The sequence below is a fragment of the Anser brachyrhynchus genome (assembly GCF_964034855.1).
Source record: "Anser brachyrhynchus genome assembly, chromosome: 4".
NCBI lineage: Eukaryota > Metazoa > Chordata > Aves > Anseriformes > Anatidae > Anser > Anser brachyrhynchus.
Window position 1 is genome coordinate 71,691,983 of NC_137698.1, and position 6,401 is coordinate 71,698,383.

The 6,401-nt window shown below is 39.6% G+C and overlaps 1 long non-coding RNA gene across 1 annotated transcript; it reads left to right on the forward strand.

Annotated features, from left to right (window-relative positions):
* Window positions 1–589: 589 nt before the first annotated feature.
* LOC308194662 lies at window positions 590–6,183 on the forward strand. Its single transcript, XR_013950790.1, has 3 exons — window positions 590–986; window positions 2,705–2,845; window positions 3,593–6,183. It is a non-coding gene; the product is annotated as an uncharacterized lncRNA (long non-coding RNA).
* The last annotated feature ends 218 nt before the right edge of the window (window positions 6,184–6,401 follow it).

The following is a 6,401-nucleotide window of genomic DNA, read 5'->3' on the forward strand; positions in this document are numbered from 1 at the left end:
TAACCCATAAACTCCATGTCAAATTCATAATTTCTTTGAAACGTCTTAACTTGGACTTGATTCAATGCTTACAAGTGATAAGTCTTTTTGTCTAGTGTAAGTGGTTCTCATGGGTAATTAACCTCACTAGAGCATTGTACTTCCTTTCCTCTCTTTCCTGTACTTTCCTTTCCTCTCAGAATGCATCCAGTGCTTGTCTCTAACCACCGGGTTTTGGTGTACATTTTGCCTGAAGATCCATCTACTTCCATATACCAGTGCCTGTTTATACAAGCTATTTCTCTTATAACCTTTTCTGGATAAACTAAGTAGATCAAAATTCTTAATAATCTTCCAAAGCTACATTTCCCAGACCTAAGTTATGCTTGCAAATATTTTTTTTTCTGAAACCTTTCTTTTTTTTTTATTGCTGTTTTTGAAAGGGGCATAAAACACTGCCATTTTCTCAGCGATATATTTAAATATATTGAATATATTTAATTTGAATATATTGATTGAATATATATATTCAATTCAATATATCTTGAATATATTTGAATATATTGAATAATTTGGGACAGAGAAACGCACCCTCTTGAATACAGTTTCCCTGTTTGCAGCTACTTTTTCCATTGTGTAGGTCAAACAGTTTTTGATCCAATAGAAATAGGCTACAACACTTTTATCTAGTGCTAATATTTAACCGCAGTCATGCAGATCAATATCAAATACCTACAGAATCTTTCTTGTCTTTTCTAGAGATCTCCTTCTCTTATGGTTTTTGTCACATAACATGTTTTTTTTTCCTTTTTTTGTTGTTGTTGTATCTTTTCAGAAGACAAATGGAATGGGAAGAGGCAAAGAGATAATGTAAAATATAAGCTGAGCAGGACATGGATAAGAAGTATTTTTTACCACTTCATTTCATAGCTCTGTTTCATGGGTTGTCATATTGTTTGTAAACAAATGGAAACCCAACAGAAGACATCTTAACAAAAAGCTGTCGGGTGAGCATGCCTTAGTGTTCACTGCCATATTACTTCCAATTAAGTTTCTCTTTTCTTTTCCCCTCCCACTTAGACTTTCTTTCTTGGCCTGGTGGGCACTGTTGGAGGGAGCCTGGGGTAGGTTGCACCTCAGTGGTGCTTTTGGTATTTGTGTTACTCCTCCAAGCTGTTGCCAGAAATTGGAGCATGTGGAACAAAAAGGCAGGCAGTCACTGCACAGAACAGCTTGCGGTCTAAGTGGAAGCTCTACTCTATTGTCTGGTTTTCCACCCAAATATATTAATGTGCCACAGTAGGTCTTCAGCTTCAACTCCCACCAAGGTGTTTACATTAATGGGCTAAGGTGAGCTCCAGATCCTCAATTATCCTTCTTTAGGTCTCTCAGGATTTTTTTTTTCCTGAATAATTCTACAACACTATCTGCTTTTCAAGACCTGCATCTTACTTCTGATGCCTAGGCAGCTATGACCAACACCCCAGCCTCATTTTACCTCTCAGTCATTCCCAGACTGTACGGACACCTTTATTTCCAGTCTCTAGCCATGACCTTCTCTTTTGTACAATTTTACTGCTATATTGAGTACAAAAGTTATCAAGTTCTTCCTCTGTCATACGCTAATCCTCCTCCAGACTATAGCTAGCCCCTAGTTTTGGTTCATCATCAGGTATCACCGTAACCCTTTTCCTTCCTTTTTTCTTTCTGCCACAGCCACAGGTGAAAATATTCGACAAGGCCCAGCCCAGAAGCAATTCTTACATGACTGTAGTGACTGTCTTTCAGGCCAGCACTTCCCATCTCAGCATTTCGCAGTTTCGTCCCAGTGTTAGCAGGCTCCTGACCCACTTTCTAATCCTTCTGCTTATTCCCATCTCCAGTTTAACTAATCATTACCCCATATCAAATGCGTTCCTGAAGCCCAGATAGATGCTATCTAATGCATTTCCTTTGACTAGAAAATCAGTTATCTTATCAAAGGAAGCTATCAGGTTAGTTTGGCACAATCTACCATTGGTAGACAAGAGACAGATGGTAAGATGCAGATGGGGAGGGAATAAAAAGAAACCCATACACAGTGCTGCTCAGCCTGACAGGCAGTGACTGCAGCATGCCGGCACCATAGACACTATTATTTTCCGTCAGCAGCATAACAGTGAGGGATTTAAGGAAGGAAGGATTTGAAGGAGAAGAGTACAGAATGTTGGAACGGGGAAAGCAATGAACCTAATGACCACAATTACCAGCATGGCTGTTGACACATTGAATGATGAACAGCATGGCAAAGGAGAATAGGAAGCACAAATATTATTCACGTTTCTCATAGAAGGAGAGCTAAGGAATCAAATTAAACCAAACGAACCAGTTTTCACTTCACATAATAAGTAATTATAAGAGGGAGTTCATGGAGGCCAAGAGCTGAGGTCTGTACAGTTTATGCAGTGAAGCTGGAAGTCCATCAAGAGCTTTTCAACAGCAAGATATAACCTTATGTCAACAAGTCCTCATGGGAAAGACTGCTGAAATCTAACAGGGCACCCTTCTCAGCAAGCAGTCTTTGGTCAGCTTATTTTCTCCTAGGATTTTTTTTCTTTTCTCTAGTCTTTTGTAGGAATAGTTTTTTCTTCCAATTTTCCACCTGTGTAAATGTTCAGAGATCCTTGAGACTTCCCAATGGATGCTAGGCCAACTTACATTTGGATTCTCTTTCTTTTAATCCCAGGAACTGGTCCATGAGCCTCAGGCAATGTCACCTATCAGGGCAATCACTGATCTGCAAGTTAGACTCTACTCTGAACACAGTTCCTTGGAAACCACTTGGTCTCGGCATGCCTACATCAAATCATGGAGCAGCCAGCCCATGGTGAGTTATTTCCAGTATCCCACTGCAATCTTCTCATCCCCTTTGAATGTACATCAATCATTTGTGGAAGTATTTTTTCTAACTGTGCCTCAGGGGCCAATGAGCCATGGTCACTTTGCGAATGAGCACTTGAACTCATATTCCCCAATTAGTTTTATTTTACCCATTAAGGATTAATGTCCAAAAGCTCATTGGCTGGCAAAATGCAAATACTTTTACCTTGACAGGAATGCCTAAAAAATTATTTGGAAGTGTATTCTATGAGTTCCCAAATGACTAACAGTAGAAGTGTTCTCTAAGACTAAAGACTATCAAATAATAAAGTTACTATGCTAAACCAAACCTGTGTTGTGCTTTGATTTCTATTTGAGAGTTGTACACAACTAATATAGTGCAGTAATACTAAAGCACTATTCAGTAAAACCCTGAGCAGTTACCATTTACAGTATATCATAGTCGGATGACAGCAGGAATGGTGGGAGTTCATTACAGGGGCCATGAATTGTTGGAGGTAATTTAGATTACAATTTAAAGTTTAATTTAAAAATCTATCAACAAATGTGAAAGTGCTCGGGGAACATTTTAAAATGCACTTTAATCTCACCAGCACAAATAGCTTTTCAGAGCCCTAAACATCATCACCTGGAAAAACAGTAAAACTTTACTGCATCTTTAATTAAATTACAAACACAAAGGATAATTAACTTTTTTTATTTTTATTTTATTCATGCCATTGTTTCCCTTCAGAGTCAATATCTTCAAGTTGCAGGAACAGGATGTTATGAAGAAGTTTACAGCCTGCACATTCCCCCAGGATATTATTGCATCAAGCAGATGAAGTGCAATACATGCGCAAGTACACATGTGCACAGACACCACAGAATCGACAGAGGTACTACAGACTGACTACGATGTTCACCAAAGCATGTAAGAAGCTTGGTTTGAAAAAGAAAAAAAAAGAAAAAAAAAAAGAAAAAGAAGAGGAATGAATCAATCAGCCAGCCAGCCGAAAAGGGAAGGCAGACTCCGCTGTCCTCAGCATGTACTGCAGGGGCCACATGGTTCATACCATGGGACAGCTGAAAATTAAAACCCAGCCTGTTCAAGCTGGTCCCCTGGCAGAAACGAAGCAATTCTCTCATGTCTCACATTACCTTGACTTCTAAGGCCCCACCATCTCACCTTGCTTTTTTGGCATTAAGGATCCAGAGGGCAAATATCATTCTTTTCCACGTTTGCCTTTGGGGCTGTAGAGCTCAGTGGGGTTATCTGCACAAGGAACTGCAAAACCAGGCCAAATTCTTAGTGGGCGTGATGTCTCTGTGCTATTGTTTTACTTTCATTTTATTTTCAACTTAAATCTGTATAGGTTCAAACTTGGTTTGTGTTGAGACTATAGAAATTGTCTTCAGCAAACCCCTGAATATTTGCTTATAGTGCAATACATACATTGGCATTGTCCTTAAAGAAGTTTAGGCCATTTTTCCATTCTTCTTGCATGTATAGCAAGTTCAATGCCACAAAATGTGGAGCATGTGAGAGACAGAAAGAGAAAACATAGCCAGATGGTAGTAACTGCATAGCTTAAACTCCAAAACTTAAATGCCTGGTGCAGCCCTGGCTGGCTAGAAATGGGCATAGAACAGGACAAGAAACTACCCTAACGTGAAGCTGCTGGTCAGAAAATGTTGTACAAACTGGGAACAAGATCTTTAAAATTATTGATGTTCTTAAGGAGTCTGAATTGAGTTCCTGAAAAAAGTCAGGCTGTTTTGATGGTGCCCCTTCAGTGATGATGCTTAATTTTCACTGAAGCCAGCAGGACTCACTTGAAGAGAAGAAATAAAATAAAACCTATTCTCTTTCATTATCAGTGATTTTACTCCGGGATGTGTCTGAGGAGACTGCAGTTTGGTGATACCTGGGCTAATCTGCTGATTTACTAGCATCAAAAGAGGGAGTCTCATTAGTGCCCACTTTCACCAGCTGCAGATCCTACTCCAGCCCTCATGTATTCATTTGGCCATATGGTATGCAGTTATAATTTGCTAAGCCAGCAGAAAAAAGTGGTTTTTTGTTGTTTTATTGGTTTTCCTCTGGCCTAGCAAAGAAAACCATCTCAGAAGATGCTCACACAAATACCAAAAGGAGTAGGATCACCTGGAGTAGGAAGAAACAAGACAGAGATTGTCCTCTTTCAGCTGCAGCTAGACGTTACATCATTCCAATTGTATTGTTGAAACAGCCCTCTTAGAAATCCCTTTTGGGGCAAAGTGCTGGCCACAAGAGACTTGGGGCTGCTAGCGGACACATAGCCTCTTGTCTGGTATCTCTGGGAAAGAGGTCTTCTGGGCTGGCTTTTTCTGTTACATGATTTCATCAAAGGCAGAGTTACCCCATCGGTGATGCAAGCCAAACAGCTGCAAAGCAGTTTCAAAACAGAAGTCACGGCTCGCTAATACAGCTACACAGCTTCCTTTTCAAAGGCAGATTGGCAAAAGACACAGGCAAAAATAAATTTGGACCTGTCTGCAAAATACAGTGTAGACATACCTAGAGAAACAGCTGACTCCATCACATTTTTTTCAATTCCTAGGGGGGCAACAACCAAAAATACTCCAAATTTTGGCTAGCAGCTTAAGTCAAAGGAATAAAAGACAAGACCATATGTGTTCAGTTACCATGGAACTGAGCAGTTTTATGAAATCCCTATCATGAGTCTTTGCTGCCCTCTGTACACGAATGAGTTAGATGCTCTGGGCACATATATCAACAAGCACCTTCGTCAGAAGCACCAGCACTCCTGGATCTCCAATCCTGCTACCGACCCCAGCTCTGCCAGCACTTACACACCCCCACAATAACCTTCAAAATCACCAAGACTGAAGGTGACTGAATCTACCAATTTACATGGTCTGCACAGTCTCTCATTCACACAAAGAGGACTGCACAGTTTTGAGAGATCCCAGAAAAAAGGGATATGCCACAAAGTAATGTGTAAATATCCAAAATTAATATTGGAAGGAGGGGGACACAGGAGATGAGGAGCAGGGCTGCTGTCCTCTGAAAATAAGTGTAGAACCTCATTATGTGAGCAGAAATAAGAAAAGGAACAAAGAGAGAAAAAAAAAAAAAAGAAAAAAAAGAGCAACACACAAACTATATATCATTTTAATTAAAATCTACTATCTGCTAAATATATGTACAGCTGTTGGATTTCCTGAGCCAACTGATTCAAATAGGTTTCATGAGGACTCACAGATAAGGAATTAAAAAAATAAAATCAAGAGTTTCTTGATAACTAACCTGAAACTGATCCCCTTTTGGGAAAGTCTTTATTTGATGTAAGTTAACATTGGGGGGGTGGGGGGTGTTGATCGCAGAAGACAAGCCTCTTAATTCCTTTTAAATAAAATGAGCAGGCATGACACGGTGCTATCACAGAAGAGAAAGAACTGCCTGTGTGTATTAAACGTTAGTGCTTTGCCTGCTTAATTATTGGTTAATCTAGCAATTTAGCATGCTTCATTTAATTCTAATTAGGAGAATTAATAGG